The 18810-nt window shown below is 36.4% G+C and overlaps 1 protein-coding gene across 1 annotated transcript in view; it reads left to right on the plus strand.

The window, feature by feature from the left end:
• Positions 1-201: 201 nt before the first annotated feature.
• cv-2 (crossveinless 2) overlaps positions 202-18810 on the plus strand; it is a 53695-nt gene continuing 35086 nt past the window's right edge. The window contains exon 1 of the mRNA XM_046630016.2: positions 202-665. The gene's annotated coding sequence lies outside the window, so the exon portion shown is untranslated. The remainder of the gene's footprint in view (positions 666-18810) is intronic.

Raw genomic sequence — 18810 nt, forward strand, 5'->3', positions numbered from 1 at the left:
GGAGCAGATTTCCGTGTGATAAAAAGAAAAAAACAATTCGAACGACGACGTAAAATGAAAGAAACCTCTGTCTAAATTCCTTGTTTTCTGCAATAATCTTCCTCCGCAGCTGTTCCTTTTTCTCTTTCCTCGTCCTGCATCGCTATATACGTACATATATATATATATATACATATATATATATATATATATATATATATATAGATGTATACTAGAATATAATATTTCCTCTGCGAATCGAGTAATAATAATACCTGTTGTATATATAACTGTAAAGTAAAAAAACTGACGTATAAAATATAACCCGCAGAAAGATAGACGATCCGAGTAATCGTCGTAGTCGCCGTCGTCGTCGTCGTCGAAGAAATTGAAAAAGAGGATATGTAACGACGAAAGAAAAGGGAATGAAAGAGTATACGTGAAAATTGTTGTTTTGACAATAACGAAAGTGCGTCGTGGACTCGAGGAGGAAACTGACGCGACCGAGTATCTGCGCTGCGGGAACCTCGGATGAGCGAGAAACTGAGCGAACGATCTGCCCTCGTCCTCGTGGAACAACAGGTGAGAGAACGCGGTGCTGCTGCTGCTGCTGCTGCTGTTGCTGTTGATGCTGATGTTGCTGCTGCAGCCGCCAGTCGCGCTTATACATCTGGACGTGCGCACGGGTACGTAACTAACTGACAGGTTGAACCGAGTTGTATCACTGCCGGCAGGCGTGCAAAAAAAAGAGCGGGAAAAAAAAAAAATGTTTGAAATCAAATCGACGAACAGTCGTCGGTGAGGGACGGTGGAAATTTGGAAGGGTCGAAATTCGGGATTGCTTTTAATTTCTGGCGAGTTTACAGAGGGTGAAACAAACTCTCGTGATACTTTGCGAACCTCTATTGCTGTTGTTATCAAGCATTGATTGTTGGAAAGTTGTTCTTTTTTTTTTTTTATTCCAATTGTGTCAACTAATTCAACTCGCGGTTAATCGCGCGTTTTTCACTTCGTGTCGGAAAGCTGAATCCTTTCAAATTCAAGTTCGTGTTACACGCATGATTCGGTTTGAAAATATGAAAAAGTGATTTACAGCCGAGTATGAATCTGCATTTTTTACGTAACGCATCGAGAAAACTGTACCTACTATGATGAGTAAATTTTTCTTTGTCGTTACACGAATTACGTAGTATATAAGTTGGCATTCGATTGAACAACATTTTTTCACAATAAAAATACATTTTCGTTATACGATGAGTGAGAATTTACTCGTTGCGTGTGGAAATTTTTAAACACGTTGACACTCGAAGAAGATTAATTTTCTTTCGTTAATAGTCGCGTATCGTAAAGTACCGTGTTACGACGAAGTGTGACGAAGAGACATTTGGCATTCAATTTGATCAGTCCTGATAATCGATGAAAAAATTTTATATAAAAAATTAAGTATCGAATCAGCACAAAGATTTGGTCTCAACAGAAAAGTCGATCGTTTTGCAGATAAGAAAAAAGTCTTTGGTTCCGCAAGTTCTTACAGTTTCGAGTAAAAATTTTTTCAAACTCGGTATCAACCGGGCAAAATGCAACGGATCAGAGACCTCGGTAATCTGTCAAATGTGAGCCGAGAGAAACAAAAATAAAAATGTCGATTCAAAATTAGCGCGGACGATATAATTTTTGAAAGAGATAGGATAACGAGGAAAGAAAAAAAACGAAAAGAAAACGGTATTTTTATAACAAGTCGTATAATTTATATACCTCGCAACGTTAGCAATTAAACTTCGCGTCGATTATAATATAGACATAACGAAGAGCTTTACAAGCGGACAACGTTGCAGGTCGCTGACACAGAGACCGAGAGACGGTCAGACGGCATGGAGTCGTTATTTGTTACTCATTGTTGTTTAATGTTGGTCAGTCGTTGCCGAGGCCTCTCATTACATACGCGTATAAACTGTCAACCTCGGGCTGCCACCGAGGAAGAAAGAGAGAAAGAGAAAGAGGAAGAGAGAAAGAGAGAGAGAGAGAGAGAGAGAGAGAGAGAGAGAGAGAGAGAGAGAGAGAGAGAGAGAGAGAGAGAAGATACAGCGACACTTATTTATAGGATACAGACCTGTGACAGCTGTTAAAGGTACACATGTACGTACTTGTGCGGGACAGTGATTTTACCCAAGACGAAGGACGTCGGATCGTCCCGATGATACTCATCGACTAGACACGACGTGAAATATATTACACAATTTTTTACATTATCAAGTATATACGTATAATAGAGCCGGACGATAAATTTGAATAATCGTATTTGAGTGGGGGATGATGACGATACGATATCGTATAACTTTGCGTATAACGTTGTATAACGTTAAACTCCTCCGTTGGATACATGAATTTTTGTACGTCTCTGATAATGCGATAATGTGCGGAGTGCGAAATCCATGCCCAACACTAACTCGCGAAAGCGTTCCAGTGGAACAGGCACACTCAGACATACCGCAATTTACTTTCATTTCTGATACAGTTATCAAAGAGTAAACAACGCGTACAGCATAATGATTCAGGGAAAAGCGTGTATAGTATACATATGTGCAGAGAGGCATATGGTACTTGCCCACCTAGTTGTAAACTATGAAGCTTGACTCGAGTTGGGCAAATAGAATGGAGATTAATACTTAGCGACGGAGCTCGTGAAGCTCGTAATCGTGATAGTCGCGTATGGCGTGTAATTTAGCAATCGTCTAATCGGTTCGAAAATAAATTTCCTTCCTGAAAACATATTTAAGCATTATCGTATCGCACACTTCATTGGAAACCGTTACTCGAATAGTTACAGGACTCACTTATTGTTGGTCAGGGTTGATGGGGGGACTCTTACGATTAGTTTGACTTTTCGGAATTACGAGGCTGAAAATGCGATGGAAAAATTGATTGTTCTCCAATTTTAGAATGACTTTCAAGGCGTTGTCGAACAATTACCGACAATCCCAAAGTAGCGAAGCAACGATTTCTTCTAAACGTATTACATCGTTACAGTGACGTTAACAACTTCAACCTCGTTAAACGGAATAATTGTTCCGTGGAATTGCAACGAAAACGAAACACCGTAATGCGATTTACCCTCAGGCTTATCAAAGCTCGTTTTCACTTGCCTATCACTGTCGTAATCAGTGACTGACGAAAGTTGGGGACGGTAATGTTCGAAAGACAATATTTCAGCAACGTCATTCTACGACTATTCCTCCGTTAACCCTTAACCTGTACAATGGTTAAGTTCTGGCGGACAGACACATGTATTTAAAAAGAAAACCGTGGAAATTTAGAGCGTAAGGGTTAATATTTGAACATTTCCACACTGAGAAAAATGTCATTTCTTACGGTAACAGGAAATAAAAATTTCTCTCAGTGCACGTATGTTGTTCTAATGAGTAAAAAAGGTGTTTCTGAAAGGTACTCGGGATCTCCTGGACCGGAACAGGATATCCTTCCGTGTTTTCACCTTTTGTGTTTACCCTTTTGAATGCTTGCTTCCGATGAGAGAAGCCACGCAAGACGGACAAAGCGTCTTTTTCGAGTTCGCCAAATTTTCGAATTTACATTCTTTCATTATTACCATACATTCGGTGCAACGTCGACACGACCATTTCTCCATACCCACACACGAAGACGGTCCAATCTTCGTTCCTGACGGCCAACGCTCCTCCTTAGCAATCCATCCGTACACTCTGATATCGCGGCGTTGAAAAATCCTCCGATCGAGCTTCGGAGCGCAGCATCCACACGCCGCGTGACGAATCATCGAATTCATTATGTATACCTATGTATAGTCGAGGCTGTGATGGAATTTTGCGCGACATCGGAGGGCGATAGACGACGCGTTATTGCAATAATAAAATTAACGATAACAATAACGATTACACGTACAACCAAGTGCAGCGAAACTCAGCTGAATTGATATTACGCTCGGCAAGTCGTGCACGGATAAAACCGCAGCCGCGCTTTCGACGAGGATTATTTATATTAAACTCCCCGTATAATCTGCATCCTTCTCCTTCCTTCTTCTTCTTCTTTTCGCATATCCTCTAATTCGCATTATAAATATTGATAAAGAGTTAACATCCTTGTTCGACTACACGTGCGCAACATCAGCGGTATCAGCATCGCTCTGTATAATCTCTTATTTCTGCACGCCACGCCAATTACTTTGCATATTCAAATGTTTATTATGCGTATATGTTTGATCGTCAATAAAAATTGAATCACCCCGGTATGCAGGTAATAAAAAAACTGTTATTATTCACAGCCGAGCTTTTTTTTCATTTACTTTTGCTCTACGCGATATGCAATTATTATTGTTGTTATTATTATTCTCACGTCGATATATCGTTGAAAGTTCTCCGCGGCGAGGGTGCAGCAGAAAATAAAATCACTGACTCACAGTCAGGTAGCCGAAGACGTATATACATAATATATATACATAGATATCTTTACATACCTATTTTGGCTCTGGATAGATGTCGGATGTTTGCGAGAACGGCGTTTCCCCATTTCGAGGAAAAGTCTCACAGGCTAATTAAGATAAGCTCCATCTTAAGATTGCACCCGATACACACCTGAGATGGAGAGACAAAAGAAAAACAGAATATTAGTCAGTCGTCGGATCTAATAGACGTGCAAAAATGTCCCTCGCCCCGAAACATTGCAGTGAGAAAAATGTCATTTGTTACGGTAACTAGAAAAATTCAGTAAAACAAGTATCGTTAAAGAAAAAAAAAACTGTTTAAATATTGTTGGAAATACGAAAAACGAGGTGCGCCTAACCATTTTGCTCTATCGTCGATCCTTTTTTTTTTTAATTGCAACGTAAAATCAGTTCGCGAGATTTACTCTACTTTTTTAGTTAAACAAGGCTTCAACGTCAATTTATCGTTGCACGAGCGTTAAATTTTCGCAACAGACACGAGAAAATCTAGCAAAAGTGATCGTAATGAGAAAGAATAGCTAATATATAAATATATAATAAACTAGTTTTCATTCTCAACCTAGGACTATATTTTTCGATCGCGGTAAAAGATGAAAATAGTTAATGACCGAGCGGTAACCGGAAATAAAAATATCTCTCAGTGTGATTGAAACACCTTCGCGCGCGTGGGCATCAAGAGTGATATAGGTGTACCTACTCTAATTACGATGCTGTACGCGTTATTGCTTATTACACTTGGAAAAAGGTTGACCGGTGGCAAGCCGAAGTGCAAACTGTCATTAAAACGGCTCAAAGTCTCTCACTCCCTTCGGTAAGTGTAACATGGATACCACAGTCGTTTAGTTAACGACCTGCCACGCGGTAGTGACTTGGGAGGCAATCCTCCCGGTGTAACAGATAAATATACAGCATACACAGTGGCGTATACGCGACATGTACGCGCGTATGTGAAAAAGAGACAAAGGATACTCACGTGAGAGGAGATTTTTAAAAGGAGTAAAAAAAACTAAAGTGAAATAAAAGAAAATAAAAAAATTAAAAAAAGAAAACATGTACGATTGAGTAAGTGCCTCTTAAGCTGAGGGTTGAGAGAGAGAGAGAGAGAGAGAGAGAGAGAGAGAGGGAGAGAGAAATTGCAACGTCAAGCCCTCTCCTTTATACATACAACGCACACCTGGTTTAACTTGTTGAACAATTTATCGCGATATGTGCACATCCACTTGCATACGTACTTGTCCGGTACACCTTTTACATCTATATAAATATACACACTTGTGTTATTCGTCCGTATGTCGTATAGGTATATATATATATATATGTGTGTGTGTGTGTATACATGTATGTATAATATCTCTTACTTGAGTGGGCATACAGAGAGAATTGGTTTTCTCGTCTAAGAGATATTATCTTCACGCACGCGTTGTTATTAGGTATACTTGTGTACGCAGATCTGAAACGAGATTCAAATATTTTTAACCGTGTGTGTGTGTGTGTGTGTGTGTGTATATATATATATATATATATGTACACACGCCTTACATCTAAACCAGATTTTAGCGCGGCTGCAGGCTGCAGGCTAAGACTGCACTGGCTGGCTGGTTCGCTTGCCAAAAGTTTGCCATTTGAAACTATAATCGTTGCAACATAATGTAAATATTTGTTAAATATTTCACCAACGCGGTCCGTTGATATTCTCTCTCTTTCGGTTATTTTTTTTTTTTTTTATTTTTCTGATATTTTTCTTTTTCTGTTCACTTTTGATTTCAGGTGGTTAATCACTTTTGAGAAAATATCTAATTTGGCATGTGTAAGAGAATAGGATTACATCGATGATCGTTAAATTGGATTAGAAAAATTCCGGTAACTTGAAAAACAAAAGAACATCAATATACAATGATCGGATTAATTGACAATGATGAATCTCCGTAAGACAAAATTATCGGTCCTGAGTCTTGTCTGAAGATATCGTGTAATAATCGACGTGGCGCCGCGATATCGTTAAATACCTACGTTCGATATTTTTATACACCGCAATTAATTGAATTGCAGTATTTCCAATTGTCACGAGCGATTAAAAGTCTTTCATTGTCAGCTAAATGCCCCGCGGGGCATAATGATGAAGTTAAATCTCGGCAGGTAGTGCGTTGCAGGATAAAAGAAAAAAAAAAAAAAGATGAGACTAAAATGTCCGAGAGAAAAATATGTAACACGTGTAAGAAGGAATGTAATTAGTGGACAATTACATGGAAGCTTGACTAATTAAAATCGTATTTCTAACGAATATCCATTATCATTATTAACGTTGTTATAATTATTGCGATAGCTGTAAATAAATGTATAAATTAACGCGTGCGAACTTTCGTTATAGCTATAAACGATTTCATGGGTAAAAATTTCACCATAATTATTCATACGCGACAGATGAAAAAGTACCATGTACACGAATGATATCCGTGAATCAAATCGGAGTTTCTTACCGAGAAAATAATACCACTGACAGGAGATAATTACAAATAATTGTGACTGCAAGATAAGTTTTGAGTGAATTTTCTTCTTTGTCATCGTCGTAATGTGCACGGTTAGAAAAAAAATATCCCAACGGGTTCACTAAAATTTTTGGCTTGATTTAACAATTTTTTAACGTATTACTAACTGAAAAAAAAAGAAAACTTACATATTAAATGTTGATGTGATAATTCAAATTTTAAAATTACAAAAAATGCGTTGTCATATTCACCAACAGAAATGTAACAAATAACACAAATATATGGTGGACCTGCCGGGAAATTTATTGTTTGTTTAGTTAAATTTTTCCAACGGAGTAATTACACGATGGACCGTGAATTACGTTACAGAATTTTAAAAAACGGCGTCTAATCAGATTTTTTCTTCCGGAGATACAAGTCCAGAAACATAATGTAGGTACAACTGGAGAAATTATATTACCGCGATGTTTGTTCAGTTCAATTGTTATGGAGGTTATATTTTCAACAATCGATAGACGATAGACGATACATATATATATATATATATTATATATTTATATTCTACACGTAATCGAGGAGTGACGCTGCATTCGAAGAGTTATAATTAGCGTTACACCTTTTTTCCGATTGGTTGTGGGTCGTTTTTTTTTTTTTTTTAAATTCTTTTCTTTTCTTTTTTTTTTTTTCGTCTTTTATCACGCAACGGGCGCCTTGTTAAGGGGTAACGCCACTGTAACGGTCCAAAAAAAAAGGTTTTTTCACGAATTTTTTGCTTCCAAAATTGAAAGTAATTGAAAAAAAACTTTTAAGGGTGTTATCGGGCATACATTAAACTTCATTATCAAATTTTTTTTACAGCAAAAAAAAAACAAAACGGCGGTTCCACAGCCATCTTCCCGGGGCATGTTTTGCTTGCAGGGCTCCGCGGCACGCAGCACCACTGGTGCACTTTTGAATCTAGAACAAAAAAAAAAAAAACCATCAATCTAGAGGGTTATAGCTAGAGAATGTCGATCGGATTTTAAAAATTATCAATTTTTGTGGATTTGGCATGCGTTTGAAAAAAAAAATTGATTTTTGACGAAAAAACGGCTAGTTTTTTGTTAATAAAGAATCAATAAATAAAGTTATTGAAAATCCCGATCGACATTCTCAAGATAATGTTAATGTTCACATCTGGTCAAAATTTCAAGTAAAAAAAATGAAAATTGTTCGAGTGATGCTGCGTGCCATTTTGAAAAACCGTGTTTCGAGAAAAACGCGTTTAAAGTTTTGCGAATAGTTTTTTATTGGAAAAAATAAAAAAAAGAAGGTAAAAAAAAATTTTACCGTTAGTCTGCAATCCCAGCACCATACATTTGTCCTTCGATGACCAAATTTTCGTCTTCTTCGTCTTTCCTGGTGGATTTTTGGAGCGCGCGCGCACTTTTTGCCGCGTCGCTCAGAGATGTCTCCGCGTGCGTAATGCGTTTGGCGTCGGCTTCGATGCAGAAATTATATAACTGTACACCAATTTCCACCTCCAACATCTTGAATATTTGAAGATATAAATTTGAAAAACTGGTAAATTCGAAAAATGAACGACGGAGCCAGGAATCGAACCTGGTATCTAGCGATGCTTTACCGGAGCCTTACTCCACTAGACCACCTAGCCGCCCTGACTCTGATGTCGTTAATTCCTCTCATCACCAGTTAGTTCAAATTTGTTTTCTTGTGCTGTTGTATGTGAATATCTTGTATGTATATCTTGAATATTTGCAAGACGTTGGTAAGGCCGCCATTGAATGTGCAAACAGCGATATCCATCGCGATATCTAGGACAGTTTTTCCGCTTGAAGATGATTTGGGGGCCAAAAAAAAATTTTTCTCGCACGGGACCTTTTTTTCCTTATTCTAGAGGGTTTAAACTATTTTTGAAGCCAATAAAAAAAAAATCGATTTTTCAAAAAATTTACAGTGGCCATACCCCTTAAGGCTGATATTGCTCAATTCCCGAGTAGATATCCCGACTCTTCGGGTTTTTCAATTGTAAAGCAGACACCGCGCGAATGGCCTTGAGCTACCCGGAGAACTTCGAAGCCAGCTCACAATCATCCGTATGCTCTCTAACAAAATATATTACGTTATGGTATACCTGTGTCAGGTTTGCGTGCGTGTGTGTGCGTGTGTGTGTGTGTGTGTGTACATGCGATATACCCACTTGTTCTCTAGGCACAAGATACAACGCACCGGGGCACGTACAACGTATCTCACAATCGTAACGAATCCTCTCTCGCGGTCATCGAGTAAAAGAACCAAGCGTAAGAAAGAACTCGTCCCGACTCTCTAAGCCATTACTACACATGCCTTGCGTATTACGATCACCCTCGAAGCATGCTCCTCGTCTTATATGCACCTGTTAACAACGGGCGTCTATTTTACGAGAGTCGGATTTCGAGGGTTTCAAGAATAATTGTCGAGAGTACAAATTCATCAGCTTTTAAACGAGAGCAAAATTTGTTGGTTTTGTTTGTTTTTTTCTTTTTTTTTTTTCTTTCCGATATTAAAGAGGAGTACAAAAAATCGCGTTATTCTTTCGTCAAAAAATTTACGGAACTTTCTGATGAAAAAATAAATAAACAAATAAATAAATAAAATAAAATCAGCATCAACATCGATTATGGTTCGGATTACAAAAAAACTTGTTTCAGTTCATCGATCGACAGCGATTCGTAATGCTTGTTTCCAATTGTGAGTAAAAAAAAAACCAAGAAATAAAAAAAACAACGACAGCATTTTGATAAAATTGATTTTTGCCAAGTTTATTATTGTTTAAATATTTTTTATTAGTGTCTCTTTTTTTTTTTTTATCGCAACGCGACCGAATCCATGTATTATATCGAAATTGGGTTCCACGTGTAAGATTGAATAACGAGTGGTTAATCGTTTGATTGAAGCAACGTAATCGGTTTGAACGTAATTGTGGAAAAGCGTATTTTTCCTCAGGTTAAAAGATATGTACCAGGAACTCGGAGTTCTTGTTCCTACGCGTAAAGAAAATTCTCGATACTTATTACGCCCAGAACAGCACGCACTGCATCCCAGGGCCGATTATAAACCGCACGCTGGTAGTTCCAGTGCGCATTATTTCCCCCCTTGTATACTTGTTTGAGTTCAATGAAACAGGTCTAGATTATAGTTCTCCGGAATTGTAAGTAACCTTCCATACTCGCATAACGAACCTGAGTTAAATAGAAAATTGATTATTGTCGACGGAATAAATGTTGATTGGAACACCATTTTTTTCGTCTTTCAATTCAAGTGTTGCATTAATACGAAATCGATATCGCTTCGAGTAGCGTTTGGAAAATTTTCCTCTTACAAACGGACTTGAACCTATACTCGAAGATGAAATGCTTGAAAATTCTTAAAAATTCGTGTAAAATCAATTAGGGGTGGAAAAAAGTCTGCACGAAAAAAAAAAACATGTAATGTAGATTTTTACATCTTTTGTGGTGAATATATGGACAGCACTTTTTTGGACCCAAATCTACATCAATTTTGGTAGACATACCCAAGCATATTGCAACTCTTACTATTGTTTTTGTATATCTTGCCACAATTGCTGTAGATTTAACTCCAAAAAAAAAAAAAAAGAAACGCTGTCCATAATTTGACTTTTTCTTGCATCTCGCGAACTGTTCCAACTTTGTAAGAAAAAAAAAAATTTCCTGATAAAGTTGTCCATTTTCGAATAAAGAATATTTGAATCGAAACAAAAATGTACGATTCCATTTAAAAAAAAAAAAAAAAAAACTGGTCCATTGTAGAACAGATTTTCCAATTGAAACATTAGATCGGCTGAAAACGTAATGCGTCCTTTAAATCGGGACACCCTGTATATTCGCCACAGGGTATGTAAAATCTACATTATTTTTCATTCCGAGATGGGCATGAAAAGTATTTTCATCGTTATTAGATAATTTCTCGATAAAAATGATCGATGTTAGAATTCGTTAGTTTAAAATAGATATATATGCCATTGGTAAATGATTCGCTTATATATATATGTATACATATGTATAAAACGATCATTCGGTCAAATTTTATTCCTCGTATTCTAAATATACATGCTTAATTTACCTAGGCAAATTTACCACCACTTTTACACAAGAAGCGTGTTAGATATTTTTCCCGCGCAATGATCGCACCTCGCACACACATCGCCCAGAGTTAATTTATTCCCGAGTAGAAGCTGTTATAGCCGCTGCACAGACTCGGAGAGAAAACAGCATAGAATTAGAAATCCCTTGGGGCAAAATTCTGGGCAGTTTTTGACGCCCAGGGCGTCGTTGTCCTCCCCCCCTTTCTTCGTCTTCACCATCAAGGGACTCGGTGTGTGGATGTAAATGAAGTCTTGGTGGAAAAAAAAAAATTATATTCGCCTGTATAGACGACGGACGACACTCGCGCCGGTCCGTTGAAACGATTAAATATTCTCTTATACTTATTTGATAAACGTATATACGTATATATGCATGCATGGACGTGGAGATTGAGAAGTCGAAAATGCACGCCAAGCTTGAGAAATATTGCTTCTATATTTATGTAGATTTTTACAGCTGCAGGATCGTGCTATTATTGAATTTCTTTACCAAATTTAGGCAGAAATAATCCTCGATAGAGCGAAGAAGATGTGTGATTTTTTTCTTTTTTTTTTGTAATCAAAACATGTGTTTGGATTGTTCCAATTTCTATTCTTTGTTTTCTCTTCTCTTACTCTCATTAAATGTACTCTGACTACACTGCGGAACTATCGCTATACAACCTATCTACTTGTAAGAAAAGAAAAATTTCTATTTCATTTTTCAACTCTCGTTCTTTCGTCGATTTTACTATAAGCGTAGCGATTGTTGAAAAAAAACGCAGAAAATTTTTTAAAATAATGCATAAGTCTTCGATCCTCTTCGAAAGTGACGTTAATAATGATAACATGACGATTTATATATCCTTCGTAAAATCATAAGTTATTGTTATAATTGAAATTGTCGTTAAAACGGAAGTCTGGAGTTGACGTTAATTCGATACTACCATCCTGCCTCACATCGTGACGTAATTATCTGGAAAACTCGTTGTATATCCTGATAAAGCGAGGAATCACGAACCTCTATAATCCTACGTAGTATATAATACTGCATATAGTAACGGAGTGGAAAAGAATATTTCAACACTGTCAATTTCACAGCGAATGATCAATCTAGGCATATTGTAAATTATACATATATATTACTGAGACGTTGTACGTACTCTGCACGGTATATTTAATGCTTGTATTACAGATTATATAATACCACACACAACCGCCACATCTTGCGAGATGTTTGTGATGTCACTTATTACCGAGATCGTGTCTGTATGGATGTATCATTTCCCCTTCCCACAATGAAATTTCAACCGCGATTAGTACGATGTATCGACTCTCGACGTCGGCGACGAGTGTTTTTTCCTTATTCCGTTATTTTCATTTTCATTATTATTATTATTATTATTTATTATTATTATTATTTATTATATATATATATATGTATATATATGTATATATACATTTTTTTTTTCGTTCGTTTTCTTTTACCTTTTTTACAGCCAGAGCCTTTCGTAGTTACGCAAAACCTTCGATTCCCCTCCAAATACGCGGCTCGACGTGACGTGTGAATAGTGCAGGGCTGGAACGGGTGTGTGTGAGTGTGTTAATATATATATATATATACACACATATATATATATATATATATATATATATATTACATTAACGTTTCGACGTGATAAAATTTTGGCGTAAATAAAATGACTTGAATTTTTGTGACGTTTTTTTTTTTCTTTTTGTTTTTTTCAATAGTCAACGAACATTTACGACCAATAACTTACAGAAATCTAAAACGTGAAATTATGAACACATCCGGTCTTTCCAATTCCTTTCGCGAAATGTCGTTAATACAGAAATACATTATTTATTCATTTATTTATTTACTTATTTTTCTTTTTTTCTTGCTAGAAAGAGGAAGAGACAGAGTCTAGGCATTCGATATATGGTAAGATCTTCGAGTTTGATTAAAAAGACGTCTATTCGTCCAAAGATTTTGGTATAAATTGTAATCGAATCGTGAGAATATTAAATTGAAACGTTTATGCGGGTATAAAAATTCATAATACATCAACAACGATTAAAAATAACATTAAAGCTGATACGAGATTATTAATAGTTATTAAATTATTTCATCTCATATTGACAATATTACGCATGTACACATCCAGCCCTGCATAGCGATAGTAACGTGGATACAGAGAGACAGAGATACAGACGTATAGACATACGCACGCGCCCAAGCACACGCGTATATATTTATACGTGAATATATAGTCAAAGACGGGGGATATCAATGGAAGATACTTGAATGAGTCCCGTCCCGCCTGGTGTTACAAAAGTCATCGTTATCTATCCACGTTACACGCGTATATTATAAAGCAGAGATGAGAAGCGTTCGGTTCGCGTATCGCCAACATCGACCGACATCCCATAATGGGGCATAAGTACAGATATCTCGTGCCGTATACACGCGGGGATACATGAATATGCTCATTACGAGGTTTAAACGCGAAACGTTGATTGGAACAAACGGATAAACGGATATATTATTATATAGGCTTTGACGTCTCGCGATATTGTGAAAAAAAAAAAAAAAAAATATAAGAAGAAGAAGAAGAAGAAAAAGAACTCTGTGAAGGAGGACCGTTTTACATTATAATATTACAGGTGTATGAGAAATATATCCGCAAGTGATTATTACGCGCAATTTATGCACGTGTATATCATTAATTTTTACCGATGAATAACGCGGCGGCGGACGAATATATCGTATTGAATGCGATAATTTTCACGACGTGTGACACCACGACGAATCTTAAAAAGAGGTCCACCGCACCTTCGCCGACGACGATTACAAGATTAGAAAACCGTGAGGAAAGAAAAAAAAAAAAAAACAACTCGCATTCAGCAGTTTTAACAAAAACGTGTTCGTAGTCTCAAGTTTTCATCCCCTTGCGAGCAAATTCGATTCCAAAAGTCATATTCCGATTTGTGACAATGACAAGATAACATCACGCCCTGTAATTTCACAAGTTTTCGCAACTTCGACACAAGTTTTATTCAAATTTTTTTTTTTTTTTCAATGTTCTTTTTTTATATATCCGATAAAACGAATTAATTTTCCTCGATTAAAAAATTGTCCGTTACAATCTTTCGTTGGAAATATCTAGCGACGTTTTTGGATTGATTTTCTTTTTCTTTTCTTTTCTTTTTTTTTTTTTTGTTTTTTTACGATTGTTTTATCGAACGAATCACGAGAGCAAACGTAAATTTCACGGATTACAGACAAGCGACACTTAGGATTAGGTGTAGACGCGAATATTTATACTCCCACGGACTATTCCGAGACAAAGGTTTTAAGATCTTCCACTTCTGCGGCTCGGTGAGTCACGGATCTTGCCTCTGACAAAGTCAGTTAGTACCTACTTCCTTCCGATTGAAACCGTTTGTGCCACGAGTCCGAGAGAGCGAGAGATCACCGTGCCAAGAATTGACCTCCCCCCCCCCCCCCCCCTTTCCGCCCACCTTTTTTTCATCGTCTTGCTGTTGGCTTAATTCTCTCTTTTGACTCATCCGAACTGCGTGTAATCTGCTTGTGTTTCCGGTGGGCGATGTTTTAATTCGACCGTAGAGAAGGAAACTTACGACTCTTGAAAATTTCCCTCGCTTTAAAATCAGCGACTGGAAGAATTCAGGGAACGAGTCTTGAAAATTTTGTTTCGACGAAGAAGCACTTTTTATACATACGAAATCCCTTTTTCAAATTTATCAAATCTTTCGGAATTATGATTGAAAATTTTCTTTTCGTACAATGCCCGTCTTGATACACTAGCTCATAGATTTGAATTATATTTTGTTTTAGTAATGTCGATAACGTGAAAATCAGGAAAAAAAATTTCAACGTATTTCTACACATTAATAAAGTGTTGCAATGACTTTTTGAAGATATCGTTTTTAATTGAAATGAACAAAAATTCAACGTACAATAAAAAAGGTACATTTTTGTACATCGTTACGTGTGTCAACGATTTTTATTTTGAATCGTTATTTATTTTATACGTGCGTTGCAAAAGTGAAGAGAGAACTTTACAGAAACGATAATCATGCGTGTAGGTATTTAATGAAATTGACGTACGAATTATGTATAACAATAACAACTATTCAAAATCTCAACAGAGTCACGATAAAGTAAATTTGTTTCCTACACACGGCAGCGGTATTCGTTGTGTAAATATTAATTTATATTTTATATTCCTGATTTTTTTGTCCATGTCATAAATATATGCCTGGCTAAAAGTTTAAATTTCTCTTCGACCTTTAATTACATCTGCCTACCGAATTACGTTAAGAAACCTCAAATCCGATCTCAGACAGAAATTGTGAATGAGTAAAGTACAAAGAGTGAATTCACCCTTTTTACTCGAAAAAATCAACTCATCGAATTGATCGATAATAATTAGTTGATTGTACAAAGGAAAAGAAAAAACTTGAATTGATACTGCGGTGAGAAGAAAAAAAAATTATCAAGCTTGATTATTCGAAGTTACGAAACTTCCTAAAACTGAGTGATACAATTTTTACAATAACGTATTATTTCGTCATTAAATCAAATCGACACTTGAATTATTTGTCTTGAGTATTGACGTAATTTTTGTATCACGCGGTTAAAGTTCCTTCCAAATCCCGTCAAACCATCGATCGCGGTACGTATCTTTATTTATTTACTTGAGGAATTTTTGTTTTTTTTTTTTTTTTTATCCTTTCACTGAATAACGATTTCTTCGAACAACGCCTGATCGTCGCTCGGTAAATTTTTACCTCCCCCCTTTTTTTACAACTTCACGGTGTACAGATTACGACTCTGGAGGAGTGTGAAATATCGCAGGGATCCGGTTTGTGACGCGTCTATTATACGTCCACGGATCGGGTATAGGTACCTGTATTATTTTATGTACCTCCGTGTGATGTAAATGCCGCACATATTTCTGCTACGTCAAGTGTAATCGATCGGAGATTCGGATTGAATTTGCAAAGACGGCTGCTGCTGCTGCTGCTGCATTAAATCGCACGCGTAGGTATACGTAACATAATATGAGATGTGTAATTATCACCGATCGACGCAAGATCTAGCTGCAGAATGTCGATGTTAATATACATGGTGCATACCGCGCCAACTCAACGTCGCAATTTTTCATTTCGTAAAAAATTTATTACGCAATTGACCCAAATCCAAAAGAGTACCCTGAATTATTTCACATTCCTTCGAGTGAACACGTTTTACTTATGGTTTTTGAAACACCGACATGTCTTTGGGAGTAATTTGTATGGGGGAAAAAAATTCTTGAAAATCTTGCGTCAGATATCACAAGTTTCAATCCCACACCTAGAACGGACCGGCATTTTGCTTCTAATCTTTTTTGAGCTTTTGAGAGAAAAAGAAGATTGAAAAAAATTAAAAGCAAAACACCATGGTGTTGCGAAAGTCGTAAGTAAAGGAAATTTACACGAAACAATGTTTAAAAAAAATGGGCTGCTTTTCCTAGCTGGAAAAACAGTAAAAAACAAGTCTCGGATGAAAATCCAAGAGGTCGAGGGTCGGACCCTTGCCGATTTGGCGTGGAATTGCCCATACAAAACGCGAACGTTGCGCAGATACGCCTGTCAAGCCACCCACGTGAACCTGAAATAATTCCCGACTTGTATACACCTAGATCAAGAATCGAGATCGTTAATCAGCTATTTTTTCTCCTTCTCTATTTCTTCCGATGCTTTTTTCGTCTTTATGCCCGATTCGTTCACCTCCCTGTATTATACGCATACACTCGTTATACCTATGCAATAAATCCACCGAGAACGAAACGTAGCCGCGTTCCGTTTTCACGCGTGCTATAAGCGCCTCGAAATAACTAAACCTTCGGTGAAAATTGACAAATAAGATTGACTTGATATTCGTTGCGAGTAATCGCAATTCAGATTGAACGATTTCACTCAACTTTTGCTGCAAATTATGAAGCAGCTCTGCAAGTTTATTATAATCAAATTTCTATGCAGTTAATAATTTTGTAGCTTATTGTTGAAACTATTCCATGGCTATACATGTATGTATATATATGTATGTGTGTATATTGTAACAATTCAAATAAGCCCGCCTCAGATCAAAACCAGAACTCAGTTGGAATTGACTATCAGTGATCATCGATGTCTCCTAAACTCTCTTTGAAGCATGACATGCTGAATCATTTCTCAATGTCTTAATAAATTATAATTCTAATGATAAGTATAACAATTTTCTAATATAAAATTTCTTTACGACGTATCTTCAAGATCGTAAAATAAAAGGTGAAGTGATAACTTAAAAATTATTATATTCCTTCGGAAAGGTAAAAACGTGATAAAATTTTCAACGAACGTGTCGCCGTTGAAGATTTTCGATAAAAGAGCATCGCAAGATTGAGCGTAAGTTGAGTTACCATAATCGGAACAAATTTCAACGAACGTTGAATATAAAATTAACGAGAGAATTTTTGCAAATAAGTGAAAAATTGTAGAGATAAAATTTAAATTAAAGAAGGGAAATTTATATAGATAAATTAAACTAAGGAAAGACTATTTATTTGTAAAACAATAACTAACGAAAAATGATTTACATATACAATTTTAATTTTACATACATTTTTTTTGAACAGATGAATGACATTTCAATGTGAGTGAATAATTGGATGAATGTTTATGAAATTTTATGTAACAGCTATTACTTCAAGTCAACATTTGTTATATACATTAAGATAATTATCAGATTTCTGTTTCAATTTTTTAAGCTGCCCTTATAAATGATAATAAAAAAAAAATTTCAAATACATATTATAACAAGTTGATTCTCGTTGTACTGAACAACAAATTCACCTGAGCAATGTTTCTTTAAAATAAACTCTTGAGTAAAGAAAAATAAAAAAAAAAATTGGATTAACGCTTATACGTTCGAGTTGTAGTTTATTTTTCTATTCATTTATTTATTTAATAATTAATTATACTGCTCAGTCAATTTATGTGGGATTTGAGAATAAATTGTCAGAGTGAGGTGAACGAAGCTTCCGTTGCAGCCTTGCTAAACTCGTTTCGGTGTATCGGAGATCAGCGATTGATATTATACCGACTGGTTATACAGAATTGAACGAATCAGCGATCTGTTTCTTAATTTCGGCCGATCGATCAAACTCCATCTCTCTATAGTTGCCCAAAAAAAATATAATCGGCATAAAATTATTTAAAGAGAGAAAAGAAAAAAAAAAAAAACTGCTCAACAATCGACAATCGATTGATGAACAGAAAGAGATTTTTTTTCATTAATGTAATACGACATTCGACTCGCGTTTAACTGTAATTCGAAGATTACCGCGGAATTCTGTACTTCCCCATATTAGTAAAAGTCAGCTGCGTGCCAGTCACGGCGAAAAATGAAAAAGTGAAAAAACGAAAAGAAAGAAAAATAAATTGGCTCATCGTACCGGTATAAAATGTCTTTATTTGACACGCGCGTGCAGGCGTGCCGAGTATTTGTAACACGTGAATGGATCACGTACAGCTCTCAATATTACAAGATTCTAAATAAAAACCGAATTACGCACCGAGGCATTTCCGGTACGCATATTACGCGATGAGTAGAAGGTGCCGAAAATGACTCACGTGTCGTCGACGGTCGGTTTCTTCGAAATTTTTTATTTGTTTTTTTTTTTTTATAATTTATGTCT

This window comes from Neodiprion pinetum, chromosome 5 (genome assembly GCF_021155775.2).
Source record: "Neodiprion pinetum isolate iyNeoPine1 chromosome 5, iyNeoPine1.2, whole genome shotgun sequence".
NCBI lineage: Eukaryota > Metazoa > Arthropoda > Insecta > Hymenoptera > Diprionidae > Neodiprion > Neodiprion pinetum.